The following is a 15,608-nucleotide window of genomic DNA, read 5'->3' as shown; positions in this document are numbered from 1 at the left end:
TTATTTATTTGCAGGTTATATCCTATATATTGCAAATTCTTCTCAGCCAACTATATATAAACATTGTATCCAGGTATATATTGTTTAGCACATTAAATTATCATCATTAATAATCACATACATTAAGGTCTTCGCCAGCTGTCTTTGGCTGTCTTGTTTCCCTTTTCCAAAGCTTTGTTCCCCAGTGCACAGTCCATGGAGCATGAGTTGAGTTCTGGAAGATGCTAATGAGTGTTTCCAAAAAGGGGTTGGGGTTCCTTGCACAAATATATTTGGAAAAGCCCAGATGAGACCAAATGAAACCATTATTATGTCGTTATTAGTAATACATTTTTACTCTCCAAACAGGTAACTCTGTGTGCTTCTTGCACTTATGGGAAAGTGAAGCAGGTCTGACCATCTCCTGAGTGAGACTAATGACCCATGAAATAAAACTTGGGAGGTGCTTTATGGAGTTGTATAGCCAGTGTCATCATTCCCTTGATTTCATCCTTACATTCTGACCTCTCTTCCTTCTGGAAGGGCTATGATTTGACCCTTCAAGATTCCCCAGAATGCTTCATGGAGGACATCAGTGGAGCAAAAATTGAGTCCCCTGATTCATAGCCTCATAACTGCTCACCAGGAACTTACCTCTGTTTAGATTCCACTAAATTCCCCTGAACTTCATCTAAAAATATGAAAAGGTGAGGGTGTAGTCTGGTGGGTAGGAATTTATGGAACCTTTAAACCTCGCTATCTATACAATTTGATCTAAATTAGTATATTGAAGCATTCTGAAGAAATAACAGTTCTTCTTTGTCTCACCTCTGAGTCACAGCCAATGGAAGGGACAAAATCAATTGTGAGATCTGCCACAGATATTTTGGCACTAGCACTCATGTGGTGGTGAGGGGTGCTTAGAATGTTGTCATAGAGTGAATTCTTAACCTTAGTAAGTGCTTATTGCAAATAATTTCTTATATGCCCTGAATTAAGTATAGGAAAAAAGAGAAAATATATGTAACATAATTCCTGCCCTCAAGGGGAAGGTAAGACTCACACAAATGAACGCTGTACAATATAAAATGGTATGTTGTTAACAACCAAACTGAATATAGAATAGACGCTTGACATTCAAAAAGGGTAAGTCCAGAGACATATGTGAATCCCCCAATATGTAAAATTTAGTTATAAGATGCATGGGGTAAGAACATTACCGAGCGAATGCTGATTAAAGGGGCTCTCACACGGGAGGAATGGCAGTTTAAAATCTCTGCCTCAGCCAAATGACCAGTAATTCTGAATTGGACGTTTTGGAAAGTTAGCAAATGGTTGAACAAGAATGTTAACTATGTGAATGCCAGCCATCTGCTGTAATCATGCCAATACATATCTTATGCATGATAAATATTGTGAATAACTTAGGGAAGATGATCATTTTGTGGTAGAAGTCTCAGGCTTCAATGATGAAAAATGGAAGTCAAAATAGACTCTGAAATATTAGTAGAATTAGGAAATTAGAACAACAATATTCCCGGAGAGGACTGAAAGGAAATGAGGTAGGTCTGAACTCTATCTTAGGCTAGCAGTGGTCATTGGGAAAGCACTTGTATGTTACAGGTAATCCATATGCTCTTAAGCTGGTGCCCGTCCTTTGACCTCAGACCACTTATCTATCGTCTTCCCCTCCATTACAGCTAATATCCCAAGGTCTGTGTCTCATCTTCCCACCCATATTTTGCCCCCAGGTCCAGTGCCCCCATGTATAGTTGTGCAGATTGCACGCGATGTCATATCTAAGGGAACGTAATTTACATAGTCGACATCACTAAGATTGGTATAACTATTATGACAATTTTTCTTCAGATGACAGTAAAGTATCCACTTGGAGCAAAATTAGCACCTTGCAGTCATTTTCTGACCCATGGAAATAAGGTATCTTGAAGGAAGAGGTGTCATTCTCTAATTTGCACCAAGGTACTCTATGGGCAGTTGGCAGCCTTTGCTTGTTGAGTGGTCAGAATCTTGGACATATTTCCAGGGGGTAGTAGTCTAGATTCTCCAGGTTTGTCAAAGAGCGTGAAGAAAATAGAAAGCAGCCCTTTGCCTTTATGCACAGATAAAGAGTAGTTCTCAGTTTTTGTGTTGTTCCCAAAAAAGCTTGGAGGATCAAGCATTGTGTATAATCATCTGGGCCTAAATTGCTGCATTATATCATAGATGAACAAGTATTATATATTATCTTATTCATTACTATTTTCACGGTTACAAGTTGTATCCCCATGCACATTTTTTCTTCTTTCAAATTTAGTACAACTTTGGAATTCTTCTATTCTTTGCTTAGCTGTGAAACCTCGTAGTGAGAGTGACTGCTAAAACGCAAAAGCATGTTGCTGTTTGTACACCTTTAAATGAGCTATTGCTTATCACCCCCACACTATGCCAGCCAGCTACATTCAATATAGTCCACTGTGCATTTGAGGACCAGTGGGCAGACTCTAGGTCTATTTTCCAAATGCAGATTCACCAGATGACCAATCTGACAAGTTATCAAGTCACCAAATACTCTCAGACAAATGCCTTAAACCAGGTCTAAAAGACCAGCCGGACCCTTTTGCCGCAGGCATTTGGCAGAAACCAGTCTAAGTCCAGTATAGCCTATGTTGTCCTGTTCTTTGGCACCTCTGACTCGTCAGAATGAAAACTTCTTTTCTATTTTAAATTAGGAGCACTGTGCATGTCGTGAGTCCAGATTTATATAAAAGAATGAGATTCTCTTCTAACGCTTTATTTGGGTCCAGTCTACTGAGTCTCCATCATCTTTTAGTTCAATGATTTGTTAAGCTAGCTTGAATAAATGTGTATTTTGTGTGGTTCAAATTTCAGAAGTCTCAACCATTCAGACACAAAGGATATCTATGCCTTTTAAATGCAGTTCTATGCTAATTTGCATCCTTTTTTTTTTTTTTGGTGGGCTTGATTTGTTTCCCAAATGATGCCTTTACATGCATGTTGATTTTCACCAATCTTTGACAACTTTCCTAATTGCTGAAACTGTAACTTTGAAAAATTAAAAAAAAATCCTCAAAGCCTTTAGATATTGGTTCATGCAGTATGAATTCTGTAAACTTTACAGTTTGACAAATTGCTTATTCAGAATTGCTCCTTTGGCAAATTGGTCTATTTCCCATGAAGCAACTCTCCAGAGAGCTTCCCAGTGGCCCCTCGATGCCAATTCACACACATCCTAGTGCCCTCATATGAAAATGAGGCCCTTCCTGGGAAGAGCTCTGTTCTGCAGTGTAGGGGTGAGGAGGACAGCAGGACGGGCTGTGCCATCTCTGTTGCTGCAGCACGGGTCCCTTTGTCGCCACTGTGGCTCGTCACTAATGTGCCCAACGTCAGCGACACAGGTCCGCTTTCTTTCCTCTGCTTTCCTTGTGTCACTTCCAGTACCAGTTGTTGCCAGGTGCTTCTCAGTTCTCAAAGTTTGAAGGGCCTCTACAGCTAGTCAGAGCTTCTTTATTTCACTTCAACCAGCCAACTTGTAGTGATGCTTTGAGGGTGATCCCCAACGTATCCTTTAAAATACTTTTTATTTGCTGGATGTCCAAGGGCTGAGTTTTCTTTTGACTTTTGTTTCTTGTCTACTTGGGAGTTTGTACCTGTAACAAAGTAGCGACAAGAGTCCTAGTAATCTTGTCTCTATACCAGCTAAAGAATTAATGTGCAGTAAAGCCTCTGATCTGGTGGCGTTGGCGTAATGCTCACTAATCTAGAATTCTGGCTATACTATAGTCATCATAGACATTACGTATGGATTATCATTTTTCCAGGGCATAAAGAAACAACATGTAATTTCCTGGAAAATTAGATCAAATAATTGTACCTTTGGTAGCCCAGAGCAAAGTTTTAGAATTTATGAGACTTCAAAATCCTTTTTACTTCCATCAATTTTGAATTAACCATAAAAGTATGGAAATTGTTAAGGGAGAGGTTTAACTAATAGGATATTGAATGATAGAATTTGTAATGTGCTAATTTTCCTAAAAGTGTCTGATTCTTTAAGATCTCTAGTCTGTTTTGTTGGGGGCAGGGAGAGTGTGGGTAGCAGGGTAGACCTGGGGAAGAAAGAAAGAAATTGTAATTTCTAATCAGAGCATAAACATGATTCCAATGTCAGGGCCTTTGCTTTGCTCATTTGCGTCACATTCATAAGGGCAGTTATTCCACTGAATAAACTTGGAGCTTTTCCTCTCCTATCTTCTGATGGGGGAAGTTCAGCCATCTTTCTGGAGGAAGAGCCAGAGCTGAAGGACATGCCTGAGATCCTCTGCAAAAGCCCACACCGGGCAGGTCGTAACAATTAGTTCCTGGCTTACTTGGCCACAAGTTAATTTCTCTTTCCAGAGACTGAACTTCCCTGACCATTGACAGAAACCTCGGGACCCTCTGCCTAGCCCTTTGGTGCATTTCCAGCAAAGCTCAGGGTGCCTGTGTCTCCCAGTTGGCAATGTAGGTTGTGTTGCTGTCAGAAATGGCTCAGAGGAAGATGGGGGTGTGATTAGCTCTAAATGAAGTTCTAAACCACTGGTACATGAAACAATTTTTTTTCTCTCTCTCTTTCTTCTTCCCCTTTCTTTAACCTGAGCTGCTGATGTAAGTGGCTCTAATTTACTTTCCACAAGAAAACAAAGCAAAATAAAAGGCGGAATGGCAAAAAGCTCCCTTTGCGAAGTGTAGCGCTTCTGCTCCTGATAAAAGGGAGTCATTTGCAGCTTTCATGGTGTCAGTATTAATTTCCAAGCAGTCAAAGCCACAGTTAATTTATTTACAGAACAATCTCCTTGCCCAGGAGCTGGGCTGGTGAGGCAGCGGTTTCTAGCCTCCAGCTTTGTTTGTTGACAGGCTGATTTCCCACAAGGCCATTTCCACCTGTGTTTCTGTTGTTTTTAGTGCATGTCTCCCTTTCTTCTCCCCCCCACTGCCCCCCCGCCACCGCCTCCCCGATGGCTGCTGAAGGGCCTTCTCATCTCCGGTCTCTCTCATCCACTTCCTCCCTCCAGCCCCAAGGCTTCCTGGCAGGGCTTTGCAGTCACTCTGCACTTACCCAGAGTCTCTGCTGGCAAAGTCCCAGGGGGCCCCGCATTTCTTTCTTTCGCTTTTCCCTTTTTTTGTTTCAAGGACAAGATTCAAAAGAGCCTGCTACACACAGGTTGTAGGGTGCACCTTCAGATGTGCCTTCAAATAGGGGCTAAGAAATTTGAATATGTGTGCTCCTGGAAATCAGCCTGTAAAATTGTCCCCCAAAGCCCATTAAATTCTGCAAAATCTCTCAGCTTTGAGGGCTTCGTTATGGAGTCCAAATGGGGACCCTGGCACCTCTCTGCCAAAGCATTCATCTCCAAAGATGCCTACAATTGAAATTATAGAGTGGCTTATTTGGCCTCAGCTCGTTGCATATCAAAGGGTGGGAGGGCAGGAGGGATATGCTTCCGCAGAGCAGTCAAGATGCTTGCTGCCTGCCAGACCCAGACAGGTAATAGATTGAGATGTTTAAAGCACATGTCTCGTGCATGCACGTGTGCCTGCCTCTGCCATTTTATAGCTCTGTCTGCAGGGCGGCATGAAAGAGGTGAGGCGTGTTTTAAAGTTAGTGATGGTGCCATGTGGGCACGGAGTGGGAAATAGGTATTAGGTAGCCCATTTCCAGGCTACGTATTTGCTAAATCAATAAGGAATATTGAGACCCAAAGAGACATCATCGTAGCTATATAACCTGAACCAAACGTTGCCACCTTGGACCCCTGAGGCACTTACTGATTAAGAAATACCAGCGGAAAATGTGCCTTGCGCTAATTTCTCAGCCCCTGCACAGTATACACAACCCATTTCATGCATCTTTCTTGCAATTGCTATTTTTCCAGATTTAGAGGTATTTATTCGTTGTTTGTGTTTAAAGATATTGTGTTTAAAATAGCCATTTATTTGCAAAAGGAAGGAAGCCAGAAGGAAAAGCACAAAGGTTTGTCCTTTTGGAACCATACAGTTCATCTGGAAAACTATAAAGAACTGGAGGCCTACCAAGGGGAATTTTGTTCTCTTCGGCAGTTGAACAGAAGAGTATAAGAATAAGAGTATAAGAACTGGCCTGTGGTTTCCATTCCCCCCAGTAATTATGGAATCTAAACTAAAGAAGTTTCACTTTGCTAACAGAATCTTCTTTACCTCCCTGCCCCCCTCAAACTCCTGCATCTTCTTTCTTCAGATAGTTTTCTCCCAAGTCACTGAGATTTGTTTGCTTACAAGAGCTGTGGGATTCCTGGAGTCTGAAGGTTCAGCCATTTCTCACTTCTCATTCCTGAGCTCTCCGTGACCAAAAACTCTTCTATTTATTTTGAAAGCGGAAACAATGTCATTTCATTCCCTGCATGCGTAACTCCAAGATGCCTGAAAGAATTTTCTCAAACTTTATGCTCACTCATCTTTGGGCTGAGACTCATCTTTGGGCTAAACGGAAAGTTTGGGCCCCAAAGGACAATTTTTCTGTGAAGCTGGGAACAGGTAGAGGCAAAGTCGAGTGATGAAACTCATCTGACAATTGTCATCTCCCCTCTTTGCGTCTCTGGTCTCATTCCTCCCTGTCTCCTGGGGATGCCTTGCTTTTCTCTCCTCTCAATAATGTTAGCAGTTCCTCACTCCCTTCCCCTCGCCTGCTTGTCCTCGGGGATGAAACAAAGGCTTTAAACCTGTAAACTGTACAAATTTTCTCCAAAATCAACTTGAAACTCAGTTTAAATTGGATGGAGAGGCTTTGCTGATGGAAGTGGCAGCCATGTACCCACACATGTCTGATCGAGCACCCGTGCTGTCGGGGCTGCAGTCTGATCATGTGGGCTAGCAACCTCTGATGTCTGCAGTCTGGAGTGTCTTGTGTATATTGATATGAAGACTGTTCCCCTTGCAAACTCTGAGAACGTGGGAGGGTGCTAGGTTTTTCCTTCCTTACCCAGTGGATACTGTAGCTCAGGGTCCGTGTTGAGATGCTGAGTCTCCGAAGCCGTACATGATCAGAGGCCCTATGGAAATGGGCGTAGCTGATGCAGCTTGACGTCCATACCCTCAGATATATGAGAAACAGAACTCTTCCTTTTTCTAAACTAAGTTTTGGTTTCACAGACGATTCTACTGATGAGGCAGAAACCTAATCTCTGTCAAGTTGGGCTTTCCTTAGTCCCTCTTCCCCAAGGGTGAGTTTTAGGTCTAGATGATCAGCATGGTTCCCAGAACTTAGGGAGGTCAGCGCATCAGCATTCTCAGCATCTTTTCTGAGCTGCTGTGGCCTGTGTGGTCCTCACTTGTAACCCCGGCTGGTCGCTGCTGAGGCGTCCCTTGTATTATTCAGTCTCATCCCACAGCCCTGGCAATTCACTCGTCTGCTCCTGAGGACAGGAGTCCTGTTGGGTGACCAGGTTTCTCACTGAAGCACGGAAATCCCCACCAGGCTGTGTAGACCATCCGCCTCATGCCCCACTGCCCACTCTCTCTCCAGGGGTCTTGGGGCACTCTGAGGAAGCAGAGAACAGAGCCCTTCTCTGGGAAGCCTCACATTTCTGCCTCGACACATCCCCTCCACCTCTCCCTTTCCTCAAGTCCAGAGGAATTTTCTGGTCTTCAGGGGAAGCCCAGTTCTTCTGGAGCCTCCTTGCTTTACTCATGATGGCTTTCCCAGACATTTTGTGAATGCCTAGAACCCTCTTGGTAAGGGCTTTTGAAACACAAAAGCCTGAAAGAAACTTCTTTTTTCTTTGCTTTGAATCCTGTCACCGTCATTTTAAGAACCTGTGACTTGGACTGTTGCGTGGGAACGATATGGAGAAGGGAAATCTGGAAGAAAAGAAAAATGTGCAGCCACTGTAAACCAGCTATCCCCCCTTTTTTAATATTCGTTGCAGCTAATTAACCAGCTTAATTCACCTGTCCTTTGTTTAGAGACCGTTTAAATAACTTTTCTATCATACCAAGAGCCAATGACAATAGTGTACGTAGTTAATGCTGGTGACCAGGATCCTTTTACTAAATAGTTCCTTTTAACAGTCTTTCAGATCATTTACGTGGCAGGTTATAGTCTTTGAATTAGCACTGTCATGAGCTTTGCAATCAGACCCAGGACTGCACTCACCTAACAGTTCAGTGGCCTTATGCAAATTAAAGAACTTCTCTAAGCTTCCAGGTCCTTCGGTGAATTACATTAGTGTTATTAGGTGCTGTAGATGAACTAAGATGTGTACAACACCTAGCACATACTAAATATTTATTATTCATCTTCTATTTCTACACATTGCCACTGGAACAGATTACTTCTTATGAGAGCACATCTGTAGCTTAAGAGCTCAGAATATGAAGTGAAATGGAATGAAGGTGGTAATTTATAGCCAAAATTAAAGGGTGGCAGAGAGAGAAATTCTTCTGGTCATCTCACTGGATGAACAGACTGATAGAGAGGAAGAACTGTAGATCAATTTTCTAAGTTAATTTTTCTTTAATTTATATCCCATCTGTTTAAAATTGGGAATGATAAGAATGTATTACATTGAGTAGGGGATGCTGTTTGTAACATTTTGTGGTTGAAGTTTAAATTTTCTCCTGAGCTCCCTAGAAGCCAAAGTAAAAAGGGAAACACATTATATAGTCTACATTATTAGAAGGGAGAGGCATATAAAAATGTCATGAATGATATAAGGGAAATGAAAACTTCTTCCTCATCTTGACCTTATTTTTATGTTGTCAGTCTGCGGACTAGAGAGATTAAAAGAAGTTGGATAGGGAGAGGCATAGAAGATAGGTTACAGAATTAAATTTCTCTCTCTGAAATGAATAGAGGCCAACTTAGAAAACAATTCTCCTTAGATCTAGAGCTATTAAAAATAAAAAGAAGAAGAAGGAGGAGAAGGACAGACAGAGCCTCAGAAAGCCTCTCAAAAGCTTTGGAGGGCACTATGTTGCTCCACGAACTCCACAGGAGCCCTTTCTAGCATCTTTGCTTAGAGGTGCAGCCTTGGGGAAACCCCTGCCAATTATCATGCAGTACCAGCAAATCCTGGAAAATTAAGTTTTAATTCTTGATCCATTTGGGCAAGTGCTGGGCCTCAGTTCTCTATGGAAAAATAGGAGTCATAACCTCTGTCCTTTTCTGTTCCCAGGGTAGGTTATTTTCTACTCCCCCTAAAATACCTCCTGACACCTGTATTGCACCAGGCACTGTAATATACACTGAGGATGCAATAGTGAGCATGACAGACATGACTTCTGTCCTTGTGGTACCTACATTCTAATGGGAGAGACAAGCAAACAGACAAGTAAAATAATCGGAGCTCGGGCTAAGTACTGGAAGACTGAAACATAGCGCTTGAGGTAGGAGCCATCTGGACTGGAAAAGGGTTGAGATTTGGGAGATTCAGGGATAGTCCATTTGAGAAAGTGACATGTGAGCCAAGACCTTAAGGATAAGAAGATAGCAGATATACAAAGAGAAAGGAAAAAAAAATCCTTCCAGACAGAGGAAAGAGCAAGTTCAAAGGTCGTATAGTGGGAAAGAGCATGGCATATCGCTAGAGCATAATGAGCAAAGGGGGGAACTGTTCGAGATATGTTTGGAGAGATAAACAGGGCTCCTATCCTATAATGCTCAGTGGCCAAAAGAGGCAGGTGTTTCCTTCTAAGTGTGATGGGAAGCTATTGAAAGGTTTTGAGATGGAGAATTACATGGTCTGATTTGGGATTTAAGCAGACCACACTTGCTGCTAATGGCAAGCAGAATAAGAAGAGATGCCGAGAGGCAGTCAGGAAGAACCACCCTCTCTTGCCTTGAAATAGCCGCAAGCATTACCCAGTGTCCAGACTCTACCAGGACAGTTTCTCTCATAGCTGGACCCAGTGCTGGCAAGGAGGAGCCTAGATCTGCCTGTCTGCTGATTAACTGTTCTGATCCCTCCAGGGAATTCTGTCCGTATATTATTGGGTACATCATGAAACTGACTTCAAAAATTAGGAATTACATGGGCTTTCTAAAATTGACATATTTTAATATTCCTTGGATATTATTTTGTGAAAACCTCTTAATGAGAAGAGGACTTTTCAGATTCAACTCTTCAGCTTTAAAAATTCCTGCGACAGGACTTCCCTGGTGGTCCAGTGGTTAAGACGCCACGCTTCTAATGCGGGGTGCACAGGTTCCATCCCTGGTTGGGGAAGTTCCGCATGCCATGTGGCATGGCAAAAAAAAAAAAAAAAAAAAAAATTCCTGTGAGAAATCTTTGTTCTCACTGCCTTGAAAACTAGGGGAGCACAAAAAGGGAGTGAGAACGTTAGCTCTCGTACTAGGGTGGAGATGGGGGCTTCTGGGGCCAGCTCTACCCTTGATATATGACTTTAGTCTGCCTCTTCCTGAGTCTCTTCATCTTGTAAGGGCATTAGAAAAATAATCTCTAAGGCTATCCCTTCAGCTCATAAAGGTCTATGATTCTTTGGCCTTGGATCAGTGCAAAGATCGAGGTTGATCATTAGCAACTGATTTTTCTGAGTGTGAGACTAGTAGCAAATAGCGGTCCTCTTACTGTGTTTTTTTGGTCCCTTTTTCTGACACCCCATTTTTGGGTTTAACATGTCCAGAATATCCTTTGAAGGCAATTAATTTTCAATCCCTTCCTTCCCACCCCCTAATCCACCAAATAAAGGTGTTCAAAGGTGGTTATATGGGCAATAGGCTGATATGTGAGAAACACACCCTACGTGTGTTTCTGGGGCTTCACTTGCTGGTTTCTTCATTCTGCTGGACACCTTCTGCAAAATGTGATCAATGACATGAGTTCTTTTGCTGTTCCCACTGCCCACAAATCAAGCTCTTAATAGCCCAATAAAATCATGAGATTTGGGATTTTAAAAAGTGATTGCATCGCTCAGATGCTAATGAGACACATATATCTGAAACCATTGATTAAAGACTGTGGAAGGAAGGTCTGGACACAACATGCAAGGTGGCTAATTTACAGAGGTGTGGAGCATTCCAGATAACAGAATGTCAGGCACCTTTACTTCAAAGAAATGTATTTAAAGTAGCCTGCTATTCCTTACGTATTTTCCCATGAAATATTGGGACACCAATGGAGTGAGTACAAGCAAGAGGGCTAAGTGATTCTCCCATCAGGATCCTTCTGTCTGCCAGGTTAGAGCCAACAAATGTACCAAGCTGGCAGGCCAAGTGTCTCCAGTATGTTTCTAGAATGTGTTGTGCAGTCGATAATAAATAACTCCTAAGTTGTGTGATTACATAATGATAGCCACGTTCATTCACCTGTCTATCAAAGGAACTATACTTGAGTTTGAGCTCCTTTCCCCTGGGCCCATGAAGCGTTAGCTTGGAGTCTTTAAAATTCCTAGCAACCCTGGGCTAAGTGCGCTGGGGTGGAACGTAGTCCCTTTTGCTTAGTAATCCATTAGTTAATGGGTGTGAGCCCGTCAGCTTTCTATTTATTCCTTAAGCCATTAAGGTTCACCTGCTGTGCATGAGACTAGACTTGACAAAAAAGAGTGATAGTTGAAACAAAATAAATATCAAGCCTTACAAGATCTGATGGGTATTGTTTAAAACATAATGGGCTTCATGGAAAGGTAAAGGTGAACCAACCATTACGAGTTGACACATAGCATCCTGGGCAAGATGCGGCAAACAGAACTCTTCCTTGGTTCTAGCCCAGAGGTGCTCACTAGTGGAGGAGAGTTATCAATATTTGAGAACTATCTTCCAAGTGCTCCCCGATATTTGTCTGCAATGTCTACCTAAGTCTCTTGGAAGCTGGTTGATAAATTTCTCGTCAACCTTTCAATGGCTTTTTTTTTTTTTTTTTTTTTTTTTAACAACCCTTTAGACAAAAACCAGACTCCTTACTACGTGGCTCTTTGTGATCTGGGTCTTGCCATCTGTACAGCTTCATCTTTCACCTGTCTTTCCCTTGTTCCAGCCACAGTGATCTTTCTCAGGTCCTTTGCACATGATATTCATTCTTCCTGTAATGTTCTTTCTTGCCTTATTCATCCTTCAGATCTCAGCTTGAACACCATTTTTTCAGAGGAAGCTTTCCTTGACTTTCAAAGAAAGTCAGTCTTTAGATGATCTCTTGGTTTCCTGTCCTCCTACATGGCCCCTAGAAGGGTTTAACATACTGCATTTAGTCACATGTATATCTCACTAAGGTCTGCCTCTCTTACTAAATGGAAAGCTCCCTGAAGCAAAGACCATTTCTGGCTTAGCTCGCCATGGTTCTCCCAGCACCTAGCATACTGCCAGTTGAATAAAGAAACCAATTCAACCTTGAGAGATCTCCATGGACAAAAAATGCAGAGATACATTGGTAGCTATTGAGAAAGATAGCTTGATGTTTCTTGGGTTTTATTCCTTACAGTTAAGGTTTATTTTGTGGTGCCTAGTTTTGACTTCATCAGTTTCCATCATTATCTCCAATAATTATCACTTTGCCTATATAGACAACTTTATCAGCAATTTAAGATGAATATACTGGAATTAACACACCGTGGTCTTCTGCTCATCACAAGTCAGTCTAGAAGACTGTCTCCCAGATTACTTGTTCTTCTGAATCACTACTTGGAAATGATTCCACTTCCTGCTTTTGTCCAGAAATCACTAATTCAGAGTCCATACGATATGGGTATTCCCAATGAGTTATAACTATCTCTGATCAAAGATGCCCTTTAAACTAATGATACCAGTATTTTGAAGCATTATTGAAGGCAAAAAACAATGTCTTCATAATATCCCCAATGCAGTCTAAGCTTGTGAGAATTACAGACTCTTTGAGAGAGAAAGGAACTTTAAATCAAAGGGCATCTATTTATCATTACTATGTGTCAGGAATAGTTCTAGGCACTTGAAAATGAGGCAGTAAATAAAAATATTTACAAATAGACAAATATGTAAATGCGATAATTCCAGAAAGAGAAAGAGCCTGTGAAGAAAATAATAAGTGGTGATGTCAGAGAGGATGACTAAAAGCAGCTGCTTTAATTGGGTGTTCAGGGTCATTTAGGTTCATACGGTCCAAATTCTATGCAAGAGCAGGAATTGCTGTGTCAGCTGTTGCCACAATAATGCTACCAGACCAGAGCCATCTGAGCATGCCCCATGGCTTCCATTTACATCATATCCATTGACATTCCATTGGTCCAAGCAAGTCATATGGCTAACCCAACATCAGTGGGTTAGGGTTCTATACTCCACCCACATTCTGCCTCCTTGAAGTAGATTCTTAGACAACTATTTTTTCCACAACTCTTGGCTCTGCCTTCAGGAGACCCTTTCTTTTTCATTTATTCTGTAGTCATTTCTGAAAGGGCAAGGAAAGGGTTTTTCCTTCTCAGTAACTGAGAAAATTTCTCAGCCTGCTTCCTGCCTGTTAGAAATGTGAGTGACTCAGATGTCTTTTTACATCTCTAATGACCACAATCTCTTCTAATCCAGCATGGCTACATAACTGCCAATACAACTGTCTCAAAAACTGAGTGGACTATTTTTGTATTGAATTCCACTGAATTCTGTTCACTGAAGCCATACTCATAATTCTTGTCAAAAATGCCTTTCTTTTTAGAGGTAATTGTGCTTCTTAATTTGGGCATCTCAGGCTTCTGTGTGATCTTTCTGGGAGGCTCTTCATCCAGCTGAAGGAATCTGCTTAATCTTTTCAGAGGTCTTAACAAAGACTATGGTGGCCACATTCTTGGTTTAGACTATGTTCCTGAGCTGTATCTTAATGGCTATGTCCCTGTTTTGGTCTTTTCCTTTAGGCTGTATTTTACTTAGAGGATGTTTTACTGGATGAAGAGTCTAGAGATGAAAAACAGTATCGTTTTCCAACACAACATGTGCCCAGTTTTCTGTATTCTTTCTTAATTGTGTTTGTAAACTGGACCATTTTTTTCTGAGCTCATCTCTTTCATGTAGCACCTTATCAAATGTGGCTACCTACAGCCAGCTCAGGCTTTTAACATTTCGTTTCCAAATCTCCTTACTCCACTCCCGGTCTCCTGTCTAGATTATCTTGGGTACTCCCTTTACTACATGTTTTACTAAATTCTTACTAAATGTTTTCTCTGTTGTATAACACAGGTCGTGATTCTCCCAACCTCCCATTGGTTCCTCACCACCCACCACTGAGTTTTTTTTTTTTTTTTTTTTTTTTTTTTTTTTTTTTTTGCGGTACGCGGGCCCCTCACCGTTGTGGGCGGAGCACAGGCTCTGGACGCGCAGGCCCAGCGGCCATAGCCCACGGGCCCAGCCGCTCCGCGGCATGTGGGATCCTCCAGGACCGGGGCACGAACCCGTGTGCCCCGCATCGGCAGGCGAACTCTCAACCACTGCGCCACCAGGGAAGCCCCACCACTGAGTTTTAAACTAATTTTTTTTCAGTTTTTTCTTATAACTGCACCCACTTCTAGGCTGCTATTTCAGTGTCAATCAGCTATTGCCACAATAATGTCACATAACAAATCACTACAAAGCTCAAGGGTTTACAACCACAGCAAGTTTTAAGTCTCACCCTTGCAGATTTGCAGGGCAGTGGATCCAAGGAACAGCTGATATTGTCAGCATGGCTGGGTGACTCTGCTTCAGGCTGAGGGTCAGTGAAGCTCAGCTCTGAGATGTCAGTGGCCTCTGGTCTGTTCTGTGTGTAGACACTTCAGGATCCAGGTTGACATTTCAACAGCTTTCTGGAGGAAGCTCTCATCCTGGCAGATCTCTGGAGTGTAAGAACCTAGTCAGAATTCACAATCACATCTGTGGCCTCTGCCTGTATCATGTCAGCTCATGTTCCATGGACCTCAGCAAGTTACATGTCCAGGCCCAACATCAGTAAGATGAGGAGGCAGACAGCATCCAGGCGTTTCCCTCAGAGGGCTCTTCTCAACATGTAATTATATGTTTGCTTATTAACTTGCTTTTTTGTGTGCTGAATTATTGCCCACGTCCAATTGCTCTTACACTCATTTCCTAGCATAATGACTGGCACATACTAGGCACTTACATATTAGAGTGAGTGAGCAAAGAAGGGATAAGTGATTTCAAGAGATTTCTTGTTCTGAGGCAGATAGGTTTCTAATAGTCCATTCCATAACTGTGTTAATCATGTCCAAATTTCATCTAATTTCACCTAAGCCTGTTTCATTTATCTTTTTTGAACTATGAAAGGGCTTATCAGGTTCACACGTCATGAAATGACTTATGGATGCCAACATATAAGAAATATTTCTTTACTCTCTTCCTTGTGTCCCCGAGTTACCCATCTCAACCTTTGTCTTGTCTCATCCTCAGCATCACTGCTAGGTCCTTGCCCTGCAAATTTATTGCCCAGAGTCCCCTTCCTTTGACATATGACAGTATTCAGAATGATTCTTCTTCTTTCCTGTCTGGAGCTCACTGGTACCTACTGTGGTACCAAAGTATAATGATTTGGGGGATCTGTGTTTTTCTTGTACTTATGACAAGCATCAGCCACAAATCATCTTCTGGTTTGATTTGGTACCTGTTGGGATAGTTTTTTCCTGTTAAACGAGGA

The sequence above is a fragment of the Mesoplodon mirus genome (genome assembly GCF_964341445.2).
Source record: "Mesoplodon mirus genome assembly, chromosome: 5".
Lineage (NCBI taxonomy): Eukaryota > Metazoa > Chordata > Mammalia > Artiodactyla > Ziphiidae > Mesoplodon > Mesoplodon mirus.
Note: the sequence above shows the minus strand (reverse complement) of the source record.